The following is a 17,040-nucleotide window of genomic DNA, read 5'->3' on the forward strand; positions in this document are numbered from 1 at the left end:
GCAGAAGATGGCCCAAGAGCTTGGGCCCCTGCCACCCACATGGGAGACCTGGATGGAGTTCCAGGCTTCCGTCTTCGGCCTGGTCCAACCCTGCCCATTGCAGCCACTTGGGGACCAAATCAGAGGATGGAAGTGTTCTCTCTCTTTATCTCTCCTACTCTGTCACTCTGCCTTTCAAATAAATAAAATCTCTTTAAAAAAAAGTCAAGTATACATGTATGATGCGGTCTTTAAAAAGTGCATGAAAACTTGTGTATTATGAAAAATGGAATTATTTTTGCATCAAAAATAAACATCTCTTAATTGCACATCCCTGACATTCTTGAGGTGTCACAATCTGGGTAAATGCCTTTCCTTCTTGTTGGAGCACGACCAAGTCTCCCCGAGTGTGAGTTGGGTCTTGCCTCTGAAGCATGTGCAGGGCCTCTGGCACCGTCAGCAACCGGAGTCTCCTCTCCCTGCCACCTCCCTGCCTTTCCCAGGCCGCTGACCCAGATGCAGGGCCATTAGTCTGGGGACCCAGAGTGGCCACTCGGCGACTGACAGCCACACAGCCCTTACAGCTCCTTGCACCGAAGAGGCCTCCCCAGAGCAGGTGAAAATGAGCCCTGTGCCAGGGCGAGGCCTTCCCAGTTCAGCCATGATGGACCTCAGGGGGCAGCCACTGCAGCCAGCTCCCCCAGCAGCCTGTGTTTCATCATTTTTGCACGCTAAAGTCCTCACCATCCACTAAGTCTCCAAGGGTGACTTAGCTCCTTTTGTTTTTTAAGATGGTTAAGCTGCCCATAGGGTTGACCTCCAGGAGTAGAGAGCTGCCCCACAAGGATGCCCAAGTACACACTGCACTTGACCGCGAAGATAAGGGTGTCTACTCGGGGCCTGCGGGGCCAGATCCTGGGCTGCAGGGTTGGGGGACCCACTCCAGAGCCAGGATTTAAGGGCATGATGGGTATTCCTGGTTGTATCCATTTTTGGCTTATCTGGGGGAGGTGATTCTTTCGGTCTTCACTGCCCCTCTCACGTGCCTTGGCACGGCCCACCTAGAGGGAATGCTTCCCAGCACCTCCAGTCTGAGAACCACCTTGAACTTCTGTCTAAGGAAACGCAGCAGGAGGAGTGCAGGCTGGGGCCAGGAGACCTGGGTGCCGCAGCCAGGGGCTTGGAGTTAGCCCAGAGGACGGTGAGTCGCTGGTGCCTGAGCACCTGCCTCCTTGCCGCCTGCGCCACCCCCTCCCCCATTCCTTGCCCCAGGCTTTTCCCTTGGTCTGGAACATTTTCCCACCTCATTTACCCAGAAATCCTGTCTACCTTTGCCATTAGCACAAAGGCCTCAGGACCGCAGGCCTGACCCCACCCCCCGGGAGGGGGCAGGGGAGGAACCCAGTTGGCCTCACAGCACCTGAGACACTTCTTAGCCACTCTACCCTGCGGGCCAACAGCCAGGCGGCTGCTCAAGGGCTTGCTCCCCTGGCCAAGCTACAAGCCTTCCAGGGCTCAGGGCCACGCTTCCTGCACATCTGTGGGTCCCCGGCGTGGAGCATGGTGCCTCAGACACCACGGCCCCCACAGCGGCTTGTTGGAGGACAAGCTCTGAGGACTGACCACCCCGGAGGGGCCATCTCCATTCTGCTCCCCACGCACCAAGGGGATCCACAGGTGACCCAGGAGTCCATGGCCCACAGTCTGTGGCCTTCAGCCTGGCAGTAGCTCTTGCCTTGCAGGAAGCCGGGTCCTCAGGCTTAGCAATCGCTGGCTCTCCTTCAGTTAACCTGGGGTCCCTAGTCCTCGGTTACACTGTAAGCTCTCCGAGCACCAGTGTGACTGTTTGGTGCCCATCACTCCACAGGTCCGCTAGTTTGTAATAAGCATCTCGCTCTGCTCAGCCAGTCCAAGGTGCAAGGCAGCAGGCAGGCCTGGCCAGGGCCTTGCACTCGCCACATCCCTGTTCACACGGACGCTATCGGTGCGCTCACTGCCGACAGAGGTGTGCTCACGTACACAGCTCGTCATCTGCTCACTCATTTTCCCATTCTCAACCAGGGTGTGCAGGACCTGCCACGTGACCTTGCTCTACAAAGTCATTATGCTGGAACCTAGCGTCTGTGGCCAGAGAAATGGGACTTCTCCCTTGACTTCTGCACAGGGATCTGTGGCAAGAAGAAGAAGAAGGCAACGGCAGGACGAGGCAGATGTCAAGATGAGCAGAGTCACACGCGGAGCGGCTGGTCCAACAGAGCGGGGAAGCCTGCAAACGTCCCTTCCCCTCCAGGCCCGTCCTGAGCGAGCAATTACATTTTCCTGGAAAGAGTTCAGAAAACCTCTTTACCCCAGAAGGAGCTGAATGATGTCTGGGTGGATTACAAGCTCTCATAAGGACAATGTCAGAGTCTATCATTTATTGAGGCAGGCACTGACTTAAGAGTTGTGCACGTATTAACTAATTTAAACCTCACGACAGCCCTGAGAGGTTAGAGCTATTATCATCCATCTTCTACAGCGGGAGGAAAGGGAGCAGCACAGAGATGAACCAGCAGGTCCGCAGAAGCGTAACAATAAATGATGGAACTGGGGTGCCAGCCCCGAGAGCTCTAACATCAAAGCCCACAGCCAGGAGGCTCAGGATCAAACTGGAATGCACTGCTCCTAGGAGCAACAATTAGAGACCTATAAAGCACCCATGGAGAAGTCAGGAGAGAGGTCCCACTTCTCCAGCAACAGACCCCGGGGTTCCATCAAAACGACTTTGTATGGCAAGGTCACACGATAGGTCTTCAACACACACTGGCTGAGCATGAGAAAGTAAATGATGAATGGTTTTAAAAGAGCTATGGGAAGGGTTAGCCGCCCCGTAGCGTGCACCCCTCTGCAGACAATCACAGCGCCGAAGCATCGATTCACAGGGTTGCTCTACCTGGGCTATGCTGGGGCCCTTGGCTTCTCCCTTCTCTCTACTTCCAGAGTGAGACACAGAGCCGTGCTGCCACGCTTGGCGCTACCACGGTCAGCACCCTGGAAAGTGATGGCCCTCCCTGGCAAGTGTGTCACCAAAAAAATGAAAAGCATTAGGTCTTCATGGAAAAGACAAGGTGTAAGGTCTTACGGAAGATTCCTATTAGGAGGAGAGAGAGATGAGAGATCAGTGGAGACGAGTTCCTACAAAGCTGCTTGCACGCAGAGAACTTCTGCACGGAACAAGTCCTGTTCCAAATAAATATCTTTGGTAAATTAAATAATAGCCTCCAACTCATTAATTGTTTTCCCAGTGACTCCAGACACTTTAAGGACACTGGTTGTGCCTTTCTCTCTGACCACAGCAAAATCTACCACTTCAGAAATTCAATTACTTGTTCCATTCCAGAAAGCGAGGCTGCCCTTTGGTTGAATGGCTGTGGCCATTAAGGATTCTCTGCCACATAAAAGGGTCTTTATGGGCTGAAGAGAACTGAAAGGCACTGGTTCTGGCCTGCAGGCTCGCGAGGCTACAGTGGCTCCGATGACCTACTTGGTATCTATTTCCCTGCATGTCTCGGCAGCAGACGGTGATCTGACCTACTTTCAAGGGCGCAGTGGTGGCTCGAGAAGGAGTGGAGGAGAAGCTGAGAGTCGGCACTCAGGATATTGAAGCGCGGCCTCCAGGCGCGTCCTGGCCATCCTCCCCGCTCCCCCTGCCTTCCTTGGCGCTGGCCAAGTACAGCTCTCAGCCCCTCCCTGCTCTCTCCATTTTCAGCCTCTGCCTACTTGAATCCATCAGCCTCAGGCAGGGATGGAGTCCGTTCCTAGCTCAGTCTACCCAGCCTCTTAAGTCTATCACTCTAGGATGAGAGGCCTCCCAGCTCTCCCCTACTCCCAGCCCACAGAGAAGACAGTGGCATACACAGCACACTGCAGTTACCCAAAGAGACTGCTTGGGGACACAGGGCAGCAGCCTGTAGCACCTGCCACCCCAAGGGCTGCGTGCGGGGAGCCATTTCTTGGACCAACCAGGACTTGTTCTCAGCATGTCCATCAGGATGCTCTGGGCTGCTTTAAGAGCAGTTAAATTTGCTGCAGAATAGATGTTACACGAAATAAGCCAAGCACAGAAAGACAAATACCACATGTTTTCACTCTTACGTGGAAGCAAACAAGGTTGACTTCATAGAAGAAAGGAGAATAGTGGGCCGGCACTGCGGCTCACTAGGCTAATCCTCCGCCTAGCGGCGCCGGCACACCGGGTTCTAGTCCCGGTCGGGGCGCCGGATTCTGTCCCGGTTGCCCCTCTTCCAGGCCAGCTCTCTGCTGTGGCCTGGGAGTGCAGTGGAGGATGGCCCAGGTGCTTGGGCCCTGCACCCCATGGAGACCAGGAAAAGCACCTGGCTCCTGGCTCCTGCCATCGGATCAGCGCGGTGCGCCGGCCGCAGTGCGCCGGCCGCGGCGGCCATTGGAGGGTGAACCAACGGCAAAGGAAGACCTTTCTCTCTGTCTCTCTCTCTCACTGTCCACTCTGCTTGTCAAAAAAATAAAAATAAAAAAAATTAAAAAAAAAAAAAGGAGAATAGTGATTCCTGGAGGCTAGGAAGGCTAGTCAGGTAGAGGGAGATTGGGTAAGGGGTACCAAATACAGTTAGGAGGAATCAGCTCTAGCGTTCTATAGCACAGTTAGGGTAGCTATGGCCTATTAAATAAAGAACTAGAAGAAAGGAGTGCATAGGCTCCAAACACAAAGAGAGGAGAAATGTTTAAGGAGATGTAAAGGCTAATTGCCCTGATCACTGAACATTGTATACATGTTTTACATTATCTACTGTACCCCACATTCATACAATTACTGTGCACCATTCAAAAAAATTAAATTGCCTTGAGTAGTTTTTAAAACTTCCAGCATATTTGTCTTCAGTTAAACTGCATTAAGGGAGGTTAGGCATGGTCTGCCCTCCGGAGCAGGGGTCAGCAAACTTCTGCAGCGAGCCAAGCTGTAAACCTTTCAGGCTTTGCAGGGCATCTGGTCTCTGCTACAGCTACGCAACTCTGCCTTGTATAGCAAAAACACTCATGGATGTGTGGCTGTGCCACAATAAAACTTTATTTATAAAACAGACAAAGGGCCATGGCATGTGGATTCTTGCTCTGAAGACGGAGGCCAAGTGTGCTTTGCTGCAAGGAGGCTTTGCACACGGTGGTCAGGGATGCGCTGGGCGCTCAGCATCCCCACACTCCCTCCTCTCCTGCTTTCAGGAAGGACCGGGCAACCTCAGTCCTCCTGCAACGCACACAGACGCGCTGTGTTTACATCGAAATCTATAAAAAGCCAAGGTCACTGGATCTGGGCCCTGGCTGCTCATGGGCCCCTGGGGGCCCCTTTAAGACCTCCTGGTGCCTGGGTCCCACTTGGAGGCTCTGCTCCACTGGACGGGGGTCCAGCCTGGGCACCGGGGCTTTCAACATCTGCCCAGGTGAGTTTCAAGGTGGCCAAGTTGAGAACCACCATCTCAAGTCAAAAGGATTAAAAATGGGCAGCCATGTGTTTAGAATAAGCAACCCAGGAAGGCAGAGTGTTTTACCACTGGGGTTGGGAGGAAAGGTGTCCAGAGCTCTTGAAACCATGCCACACAGGCCCTCCCTCAGCCAAGGCTCCAGCTAAATCCAAGAGCTTCTGGCTCCCTCAGTTCCCTGCTGGCAAAACCTGGTCCATGAACCTTGGCTAATCATCCAGAAAGCACCTAAGGGGAGAATATTCACTCAGTCCCTTAACCTACCCTCAGACAGGTGCCCAGGCATGCCTCAAAGGGATTGATGGTCGCCCAGCAAGGGAGCCCAGGGAGTGTCCATGAAAGCAGCGATGGGCTTAGCGTTGTTCTCAACACACAGCAAGACGCTGGCCCCACATCTGACCGTGAGCATCAGCACCATGGAGACGTGACTCAAAACTTCCAGAACCAGGGGTGCCTGGTTCCTACTTTAGGCGGTAAAATCAGAAAGTCTTGGTGGTGACAGGCATATGACACCGGTCTCTTTTGGACACCCCCAGATGATAGCAATACACAGCAACATTTGGGAGCCCCTGGCATGGGGCCCTGCTCCTGAAGGGGGTGGGGGAGGTCTGTGGAGCAGCCGCAGCAGCAGCATCCAGGAGATGTGGGCCTGGGGACGCAGGCCTCGCCCTGCTGTGTCAGTGTGGTCACCAGATCTGTGTGCTCTCTGCAGGCACACTGAAGCTGGAGAAGTGAGGAGGCGGGGCACCATGCTGGGAGAAAAGCGAGATTCCAGAACTTTCCAGCAGAGGTGTCAAGGAACCCTTGTTAGAGAAAAGGGAGAAACAGGAGGGATTCTGAAGGAAGGGGATATGAGGCACAGGGAAGTGGTGGGGAGGCTCCAGAGGCAAGAAGAAAACTGGCCTCCACGCACGGGGAGCTGGAACTAAGAACAAAAGTGAAATATTCAGTCCCACCTTGACTTCTCCCCACCAACATGTGGAGGTTTCTGAGAAGGATCAAGTGATGGGGCAAGGGCCAGGGGGTGCCGGAGTGGGAGTGAAGAAGAAAGATTCCAGGGCCTCAACCTTTGTCTCGTGGGTGGGGGAGAGCCTGGGGTTGTCTCCAGGCGGGGAGGGGGAGAGCCAGGTACTGGTGCCGAGAAGTTTCCGAGGAGGGTGGACAAGTAGGAGATACAGCAGGGAGGCTGCACACCAGGCCTGGGGAAGGCGGAGGCACGAGCACCCAGAGAGACCTTTGGGGTCGGTGGCAAAGCATCACTGGGCACTCCGAGGCTTCTCCACTCAGAGGTCCTGGGCTATGTAACGGACGAGAGAGAAATCTGGAATCTCAAGTGTCCTCATAATCAACTCTCTGGTTTCAGGAGCTGCAGAAGCCATCTATGGGAAAACGTGAGGGCACAGCAGAAAGTTTGCAGAAAAAGTGCAATGAAAAGATGCGCACGCCTAGCTTCAAAACCCACCCGAAAGGTATGCATGGGCGGAGTCGTGACAAAGTTCACGGGAAATGCATAGTATGAGAAAACCACGCTCAGCTTTCAGCCATGTTTTACACCCAAGAAAACGTAACTTTTAATTCCGCTGTCCGTAAACTTTTTGAAGTGCGTTTGTTCAAAGGCCTCCCGCAAAGGGGAAGGAGAGGAGGAAGAGCCAGCTGCATTCAAACTCTGGGATTGTCCCCGGGCGCCAACGGCCATGAACACCCAGGGCAGCCCTGGAGCACAGGCTCTTTGTCTCCAGGCCTCTGGAAGTCAAGTTGATTCCCAGTTGAGCTGGAAATGCCGGGAGATTTTCCCATATTGCAGTAGACTGAAACAATAACAGCAGAATGGACGTTACCACAATTGTTTCCACCGAGGTTATTTTGGGGGCGTTTAGGAAGATTGTCTATTCCCAGACATTTCCTTCACTCGATTCCCTTTATAAAAATACCCAGGGAAGAAGCCAGTGTCGCCACCGACGGGCCTGGCCTGCTTGCAAGCACGTGCGCAACGCGGCCAGTGGTTCACAGGGGGCTGCGGGGGCGCCAGTGTGGCTCACGCCCGCGTGGAAGCCCTTAGGCTGCACTAGCGCCTTACAGCTTTCAAAGCCCCTCTCAGTCATCATCTTGCTTCTCCCGCCAACTCTGAGATGCTGGCTTTGGGTGGCAGATTTTATTATCCCCATCCTGGAAGTGAGGACACGGAGAGTGAAAACACAGAGCCCAGGTCACCCAGAGGAAGGGGCCGAGCTGGGCTGGATCCTACGTCCTGAAGCCTCGAGATGGCCCTTTTGGTCTCGTGTGTGTTGCGGGGAGGGCAGGGCTGTTGTGAGCACGCTAACTATGCCTCCTCTACACACCGCAGCCAGTCCCAGAGTGAAGACGGGGTGGGGTGGGGGAGCCTGACCCATCCCCGCAGGAGGCCAGTGTGATTGTTACAGAGGGTGCAAGATGGGGAGACGCGGGCTCCCAGGCAGGCAAGGGCAGTCTAGAGCAAGCTCGGCAAATGGCTGAGATCTGCACACTTTGTCGACTCTGCAGAGGTGGTGTTGGGGGATCGGCTTAGGGGACACTAAGCAAACACCGGGCAGACTAGTTAGACTGGTTAGGAGGTGACCACAGGAGTCCCAAGACAAGGAGGGCTGGCGCAGGATCAGGAGGGCAGCAGGGGGTGGAAGGAGGAGAGTCTGTGAACAGTAGGGGCTGGAGGGTTTTGGTGCAGTACAGCGGGGGTGGGGGTGGGGGGGGGTCACCATGCAAAGACCCAGGCCTGCTCTGAAGGAAGCCAGTGTTCCAACAGTGGGGAAACAGGACGAATGAGCATCACTCAAGGCCAGGTGCCAGTAATTTCAAGACAAAAGTTATATAAGTTTGGAGCATGTCCTGGCCAAGCGCTCAGAAGTCCCTTACCAAGTGGGGGATGGACGCATCCTTAACTCCTCAGGGCAGAGGGTCTCGACACCTCAGATCTGCTCAGGGGGCATTAAACATGCCCTGTGCCTGGCCCCCACTGGGCAGGGCTTTCTGGTGTAACTGTGTGTGGCGCGACACAGGCACTGCGTAGGGAACGCGGGAGCCGATCCCAAGGACAGCAAGGGTGGGGCGGGGAGCAGCCGCCAATCGTCAGCTTCGCGGAGGGGCTGTGGTTTCCCACGGTGCTGATGGAAGGACCGACACTAACTGTGGACGCCTCGCATTAATCCCTGGGGTCCCCGCACTATCTGTCTAAGCCGCCCCAGCTCCGTGGGCTCTGCTTGCCTGCTGCTGTGGCTTCAGCCCATGAGGTCTGCCTCTCCAGGGGCTGCGAAATATCTGCCCTCCGGGTGTCCTCAGAGGCCCTCGGGAAGGGGGGGGCGGGGCGTGCGTTTCCTTGACCACACCACGCGCCAGCCTGCTGGAACAGTGTCTCTCTCGGTGCCGCCAGGAAGGGCCGCCGAAAGGAACATCTTCTCTTTGCTTGCCAAGCGAATGTTTGTGCTTTGACCTGAGGGTACACTTTGAAGCACAATAAGGATCCAGAGGGCACGGAGCAGCCAGCAGCCCCGGAGCCAAAGGAACCAGAGTGAGCCGTTCCCAGCATTCTCAGCACGCACGGAAAACACTTGGCTTTCTCGGGGGATACTGTGCGTGAGCATGCATGTGTGGGCAGTGAGGGGGAGGGACCACTGGCCCTCACTTGGGCAGCCCCTGACCATGGCTGGGAAGGTCCTCAGGGTCAACTCTGCTGCAGGTCTTTGTAATGAATGCCTTAAGGTGCGTGGCAGACAACTGCCCGCATGTCAAGTCTGAGTTCTGTTTCCATAAAAAGGATCCACCTGCTGGGCGGATGACGTGGGCGGGAGCAGGTGGATGAGGTGCGCTGAAGAACCTGCAGGATCTGTCAGCGGCTCTTCTTCCCTGCAGAACCGCGCTCGTGCTCAGCCTCTGCTGGATGGCCGCCGTCTCCTCCTGTGCCCAGCGAGCTCTGACTCACGACAGCCTCAGGAAATCAGCTCCTCTCCTTGGGCCTGGTGAGAGCAGAAGCCCCGCGCTCAGAGATTTCTGCCGACTGTAAAATGAGGGGAGCTGCACGCGCTCTCTCGGGAGTGTCATTCTGTGACCTCGTGACCCCTTCCTCCTGCAGATCCGGAGCAGGGCTCCTCGTCTTCTTGGCTCACAGATGCTTTCTCCAAGGCAGGGCTCTCTTTAGCTAGAAATGTTGTAAGCTCCAAGTCTGGCCTTTGGGGCTGGCACTGTAGCACAGCAAGTTAAACTGCCACTTGGGACGCTGGCATCCCACATCAGAGCGCTTGTTTGAGTCTCTGCTGCTGATCCAGCTCTCGGCTCAAGGTTCTCTGTGCCTGGGAAAGCAGCAGAAGACGCCCAAGTACGTGGGTCCCTGTCACTCATGTGGGAGACCTGCATGGAGGTTCTGTCTCCTGGCTTCGGCCTGGCTCAGCCTCAGCCGTTGCAGCCATCTGGGGAGTGAACCAGTGAATGGAAGCTCACACTCTCTCTCTCTCTCTCTCTCTCTCTCTCTCTCTGTCTCTCCTTCTCTATCACTCTGCTTTCCAAATAAATAAATCAATATTTGTTTTTTCAAAAAGTCTGGCCTTCTAGAAGACGAGTTAGGAATGCAGGTATTTGAAACAAGGCTCCCCCTGGCTTTGCACCCCCTCTGTCTTTGGGTAGGTGGGAGCTGTTTCTGTGATGGTTCAGGCTGAGCTGCTAAGGACATCAGGCCAGTGGCACCTCCTCCTAATTGCACAAAGTCACCAAGTCGGCGACTGGCAGGGCTGGGCCAGCTACCACACACTTTCCTAGACGCCTAAATTAGGGGCTAAGCAAGAATCACCAGGCCCCTCAGACAGCAAAGCACGCAGAAGAGAGACCAAGGGTCAGATAAGGCCCAGCTGGCCGAGAGCAGTGCCCAGGTGCCACCGCAGGAACCCCCTCCCGCTCCGTGGTGCTCCGAAGCCCCCCGTGCTGACCGCGTCTATGTGGCCTCCCCCGTCCGGGGCTCTGGACATGGCAGGGCTGAGCGGCAGGCCCTGGGAGCCCCTGGCTGGGTATCAGGGCTGCTGTCAGCAGCTCCTGTGGCCTTGCAGCTCTGGCCCCGAGGAGGGTGGGGTGCACCGAGCCGGAGGGGCAGCTCTGTCATTTCCTTTCCTTCTCTCTTTTCTCTCATTTCCTTTCCACAGAGCATTTTACGTGCTGACACTTCAGCAATGAAGCCTTTTCAGAGACACCTCCTGGATGCGAATCCCTGGGCCATTCTACAATGAATTATTAACCAGCTGTCCTGTGGCCCATCGCTGGGGTTTGTGGGGAAGGAAAACTGCAGGATACGGGGAATAGCAGCAACCTGGGGGCCCTGGGTCCTGCATCTGTAGCTGACTTAGAGGTGTGGCCCTGCGCGCGGCAGTTCCCCATCGGGGCCTCTGTTTTCTTGCTGCACACGACAGGTCTGTGGCAGTTTAGACCATCAGGGCTGGTCTTCAAGAAGCCATACCTCCCTGCTCCACCCCCAGTGCTGCCTGCTCCTCGCCCTGGGTGCGAAGTAGCCAAATTCCCAGGGGCCTCCGGGGGTGGCCTAGGAGCCCATTCCCGGCATCTCCCTTCCTCCAGCTCCACCCCAGCACCCCCAGTGTGACCCGATACATCGGGGCCTAAGGTAACCCACCACATGCCAACAGGACACAGCCTTGCCGGTGCCCAGCGGGAAACAGCACTTGTGGGTAATGAGGGCGTGCCTGCAGTCCTTGCCCTTCGGGGCTGTGCCTTCTGGAGACAAGGGGCAGGTGACAGAGCCACACGCAGACCGGCTGTCTGTCAGCCACCGTTAGCTCTCAGGCTGCCACCCTCTTATCTCAAGGGCAGAGCGGACACTGGGAAATCGGCCCTGTCTGCCCTGGAGGGTGCACTTGCTTATTTAAACCCTTCCAGAAATGAGCGGGAGGAGGAAGGCTACCAGGAGTCGCACACAGATGGGACTCGGGACCTGCAGAAAGTGTTGATGACTACTGAAGTGTGAGTTGGCAGAAGGCAGGGACAGTTTGTATTTCAGATGAGGCGGTCGTGGTGGTGGGGGGGGTCCCGTTCCTCAGTGAGGCCAAAGGGGATAAGCTCAGGTGGCCAGAGAGAGGCCCAGCAGGCTTTTGGGGGCAGGTTTTAGGGGCTGCCATGCCCCCCATGCACACAGTTGGCCTCCACGGTCACTCGGCCCATTGGTGACTACCCTAAGGTTCTGCAACTTTCTGGACTCCAACCATGCAGCTGCCATGCCAACATGAGCCCTGCTCCCCAGACCCTGGAGGCTTGCTGAGGAAGGGTCTTCCCCAGGGGAAGGGTCAAGGTCAAGGCCAGGAGTGGCGTGGCTGGAACCGTAAGCGGTGAGGACAATACAGCCTTGTCCATGCGTCGCACAGCACTCTGCCCTGGCGGCTCTCACGTGTGCTCTGAAATGTCTGAGTCCAAGCAGAGACTTTCCAGTGGGCCGGGGGTCCTCGCATGACTCAGCCTGCCCTTGACCTGGCTGGTACAGCTGGGGTGGGTACGTGTGCACTTGCTTTTCATGCCCCAGAGTAGACAGCGCTCAGAGAATAACGGAGACATCTCAGAAATACACAGACGCCAGTTTGAAGGGGCTCCCATGGGTGAAATCCGGGACAATTTGAGCACCAGAATAAAGGAAATCAGTAGTGAATTAGAACTCTTAAATAAAGATCTGTGAGCCAAAATAAGCAACAGATAAAAGGCACACAGATCCACAGTGTGAAGGGAGAGGTCTTCCCTACAGGGCAGCAGCTTGAGAAAGCCAGGGATGCCTCAGCAAGTGCCCTTGGAGAATGGGAACACGTGCAGTGAAGGTGTTCCCGGAAACTGCGTATGTACAGGGTCTCACATCTCTCCTTGTAAGATACTGTTAGTTATAACGAGAAGAAACAGTAACTCCATAGTGGGGAGGATGCTGCTGCCTTAACCGGATGGTCAACTTATTTCACCAAGGTAGCGTGGCTCCCGACACATGTACTGAGCACGCAGCACTGCCTCTGTGGTACTGCTTCCAAACACACCTAAATGTGGTCATGAGATGCATTGGATAAATCCAGGTTGGGGGTTGGCATTGGATATAGAGGCCAAAATGCTACCTGGGTTGCCTGCATTCCAAATGGAAGTGCCAGGGTGCCAGTCCTGGCTCTGCTTCCTACTGATGCTCACCCAGGGAGGCATCAGGTGAGGGCACAGGTGCTGGGGTCCCCGCCACCCATGGGGAGCTCCGAATTGAGCCTGGTCCAACCCTGGATGTTGTGGGGCATTTAAGGGGTGAACCTTTGGGTAGGAGATCTGTCTGTCTGTTGGTCTCTGTCTCTGCATTTCAGAGAAATTTAGTTAATCATTGTAAAAACCCAAATCGATGGATGAACATTCTACGAAATAATTGGCTCTTTCTTTTTAAAACGCCAAGGTCAGCAAAGACGAAGGAGAGACGTGACAACCAGAAGCAAAGTGAGATCTTGTAGTAGGTTCCAAACCTGAAAAAACACCAGCTTTTCCTTTAGCTGCCACAGACATTAGTGGGACAGCTGGAAAAAGGTAAGTGAGGTTTCCAGATTTTGTAATAGCACTCTATCGATGTGAATTAAGAGAATAACCCTGTGCTTTTAGGAAAACGCACTGACGTGGCATCATGTCTGCAGCTCACTCCTCCAGCCATTGAGAAAATACTCAGAAAATGTCAGAGAACACGAAAGCAGTGTACAGAAAGGGTGACACAGAATCAGACGAGGGGCATGCAAGAGTTCTATGTGTCATTTTTTCAAAAGAAAGGATTCAGGAACAAAGCAACAGAGCCAGAATTTATCTGAAATTTGATATAAAGTCACATGACATGTAACGACCTTTCTGTCTACTGCAGGGCGTGCCAGGGCAGTGGCTGTCCCACGGAGCTTAGGTGTGGGGTAGGCTCCACCACCCAGGCTGGCATACGTGCACTCTGATGTCGCACGCTGAAAATGCCCAATGATGCCTGTGTTTCTCGGTCACGTCCCCGTTGTTAAGCAACGCAGGAGAGCAAATACAGACTGGACAGAGGGCGACAGGGAGCAAAGTTCTCACCCACTACCGCGAGGAAGCAGGCACCATTTGAAAAAGCGGTGCGAGAACGTAACTGGATATCGGGAATCTTAGAAGGTGGACATCTGTGTTAGAGACATGAACATCGGCTGGGGCCGGTGCTGTGGTGCAGCAGGTTAATGCCCTAGCCTGAAGCACTGGCATCCCATATGGGAGCCGGTTCGAGTCCTGGCTGCTCCTCTTCCGATCCAGCTCTCTACTATGGTCTGGGAAAGCAGTAGAAGATGGCCCAAGTCCTTGGGCCCCTGCGCCTGTGTGAGAGACCCGGAAGAAGCTCCTGGCTTTGGATCAGCGCAGCTCCGGCCGTTGCAGTCAATTGGGGAGTGAACCAGCAGATGGAAGACCTCTCTCTCTCTGACTTTCCTCTCTCTGTGTAACTCTGACTTTCAATTAAATAAATAAATCTTTAAAAAAAAGAAACGTGGATGTTGGGAATCTTACAGGGTAGACATCTGTGTTAGAAACGCGGTGGTCCACAGCGGCCACCCAGCAGAGCTCTGGAGAGCTGGACCAGGAGTCCTGAGAGCTGGCACCTGCATGGTGCTGCTCTCGTCCCAGCAGCAGGTGAGGCCACCTCTGACCTTGCCCTAGACCCCAGCCACGCTGGTGGACCTCTGGGAGGCAGAGTCATACTCTCTCCAGGAAACCAGCAGCCAAGAGCTACGTCATGCTGACGCCAGGAACCAAACCATCACCAGCAGCACCTCCTCGAGGCTTAGGACCCGTGCGAGAGTGAGCTGGGCCTTTGTCCTTTAGCACAGACCGCAGGAAACAGCTGCCCTGCCCTCAAGCCCCTGCTCTGACAGGGACTGTGCCAGGCCCCAGCGGGCAAGGCCAGAGCTGCTTTCCGGGCACGACCATGAAATTTCGCATTTTCATCGTGTCTGCCTCAGCCTGCAACTGAACTGCTGTTATTATTTACGGTCTGCCGCGTACCAGCTTGTGATCACCCCCCCTGTGGACAGGAGGCTGCATCTGTGGTCTGCGGTTTTATTCCCAGGTCAGCTTCCGCCCGCCAGCCAGCCTGCTTCAGGGTCACTGCCTGGCGCAGACAGAGGCTCGGAGCTCAGGGACAAACTCCCTTGATCGACACCCGGAGGGCAGGTCCCCAGTGGTCGCGCCAGGGCTTACTCCATCTAAAAAGCCACCTCCACCACTCGGTGGCTTTGACCGCCTGGAAACCGAGGGCTTCGCGAGCTACCTAGGAATGGCATGAAGGTACCCTAACCTGCAAGAGCCCAGCCAGGGCATGGCCAGTGGTGACCTGGGGGACTGCAGGTCCTGAGTCACTCCACCCTTTGCAAATCTATGTCCCGGATGTCAAATAAGGCAGGATGCTTCATCCTTCCCTTGAGCAAAGCAAGACAACCAACAATCTCAGCAGGAGGCGCGAGGCGACAGGGTGAGGGGATGGCAGCAGCTCACTGAGATGTGGCAGGCAGTCCAGTGACGAGGAGGCCCCCTTAGAATGCAGACACTCACTGGGCACCTGCTCCTTAGGACTTAGGCAGGAGGGCCCCCTACATGTGCATTCCTAGCAGGTTCCCAGGTGACACTGGAGCTGCTGTTCTAGGGGCCTCACGCTGCAGGCCTATTGTCAGAGCTTCGGGGATCAAGCAGGCAGCTCTTCGGCTCCAGGACCTGGTGTGTGTGCTGTGGAGGGGCAGCCGTGCCTTGGGTAAGCGGTGAGGGCTGCAGGCCCCAGGTGGATGGACGTGGGGGAAGTGTGACGTCAGGAAAGGCTCTGACGTCCCAGGGAACGTGACCTTCAAGCAGTGCCCCTGACGGACGGGGTGCAGGAGCAGGCGCGTGGTACAGTGACCAAGCTGCTGCTTGGGGCCCCCACCTCCCATATCGGAGAGCCCGGCTCTAGTCCCGGTAGAGTCTGGTCTGCTTCCGATCCGGCTTCCTAGTCTAACCCTGGGAGGTAGCAGATGATGGCTCAGGATTGTGGGTCCCTATCACCGACGTGGGAGACCCTGATGGGAGTTCTATGCTCCTGGCTTCGGCCTGGCCCAGCCTGAGCTGTTGTGGGTATTTGGGGAGTGAATCCATGGATGGAAGATCTCTTTCTGCCTTTCAAATAAAATCAAAATAAATGAAACAGTTTCTTTTTTTAAAGAACAGGTAGGTATTTGGTGGTCAGGCAGGAAAAGTGGGAAAGGCATTTGAGGTGGGGGAGCAGTGCCGTGGGATCAAGAGCTTTGCTAATGACCCCAGGCTGGACCACAGACAGGCTGAGGCTTCCCAGGAGAGAAGGCTGGAAGCCAGCAGGTGCCGGGGATAAAGAATAACCTGGGGGACAAGCGCTGCGGCTCACTAGGCTAATCTTCCGTCTTGCGGCGCCGGCACCCCGGGTTCTAGTCCCGGTCGGGGCGCCGGATTCTGTCCCGGTTGCCCCTCTTCCAGGCCAGCTCTCTGCTGTGGCCAGGGAGTGCAGTGGAGGATGGCCCAAGTGCTTGGGCCCTGCACCCCATGGGAGACCAGGAGAAGCACCTGGCTCCTGCCATCGGATCAGCGCGGTGCGCCGGCCACAGCGCGCCGGCTGCGGCGGCCATTGGAGGATGAACCAACGGCAAAAGGAAGACCTTTCTCTCTGTCTCTCTCTCTCACTGTCCACTCTGCCTGTAAAAAAAAAAAAAAAAAAAAAAAAAGAATAACCTGGGGTTTCCCACAGGCCCCAAGACTCAGTGCAGAATTTTTCACGAGGGCAATAAGAAGTTTGGTATATTCTGTTATCTTTCTGGGTCTCAGTTTCTTTGTCCGCATAATGGGGCAGCAGGCAGAAGTTCTAGGTCTTTTGCATGCTCTGAGTCAATGCGGGCAGAGGAAGAGTGGTTCCATCCAGTCAGGGGCCTTACGCCAGTAGCAGCCCCTTGCAAAGACAGGGACTGCTCGGTCTGTCTGGCCACCTGCTACCTCCAGAACCCAGGCACAGCCTGGGACGTGAAGGCAGGCGACTGGAGGTGTTGCACACATTGCTCACCTCTCCTGGCCCCATCCCCACCCCCACCGGCTGTGCACGGCCCAGAGGCCTGGGATTGTGCAGCAGCTCACAATGGAAGGAAGAGGGTGTAGGAGGGAGGTCCCTACAATGACCCTGGTATTGTTCTTGGGCCAGAAGAAAGCTTCCTCCGGCCTGGCCGCTGCGATGCTAGAAAACCGGCGTGGAGCCAGCGAGAGTCGGCGCAGCCTGGGGGGGCTGCCCGCGGAGGGGCGGCCTGGGAGCCAGGGTCCATTCACAAAGGCCTGCGGGAGCGCACGTAGCCCCGTCCGCCCCCACCCCCTCCCCAGCCGCGGCTCCCAGTGACAGAAGCTGGGGCAAATGAAAATAACCGGTTTCTCCGCCCCCGGCCCCGCGGCTGCCAGGAAGGTGAAGGCGACGAGACCGGCACACAGGCTGACAAAGGCTCCCCAAGGCTTCACACCTCGGCAACACCGCCCCCCCCCGCCGCCCCCGTGCTCCCCCATGCTC

At 55.7% G+C, this 17,040-nt stretch overlaps 1 protein-coding gene and 1 long non-coding RNA gene across 17 annotated transcripts in view; one reads left to right on the top strand and one right to left on the bottom strand.

Annotated features, from left to right (window-relative positions):
* The window catches only part of CTIF (cap binding complex dependent translation initiation factor), a 286,075-nt gene that overhangs the window by 146,406 nt on the left and 122,629 nt on the right, over positions 1–17,040 (bottom strand). The gene's annotated exons all lie outside the window — the stretch shown is intronic.
* On the top strand, positions 7,290–13,985 carry LOC138844024 (uncharacterized). Of its 8 annotated transcripts, none has more exons than XR_016214553.1 (5): positions 7,290–9,073; positions 9,354–9,460; positions 10,631–11,459; positions 12,898–13,025; positions 13,348–13,985. It is a non-coding gene; the product is annotated as an uncharacterized LOC138844024 (long non-coding RNA). The 8 variants fall into 8 exon arrangements; XR_016214548.1 differs by having other exon boundaries at positions 13,758–13,985; XR_016214554.1 differs by having other exon boundaries at positions 10,631–10,833.

Source organism: Oryctolagus cuniculus, chromosome 10 (assembly GCF_051225735.1).
Source record: "Oryctolagus cuniculus isolate XC-2025 breed Fujian yellow rabbit chromosome 10, ASM5122573v1, whole genome shotgun sequence".
Lineage (NCBI taxonomy): Eukaryota > Metazoa > Chordata > Mammalia > Lagomorpha > Leporidae > Oryctolagus > Oryctolagus cuniculus.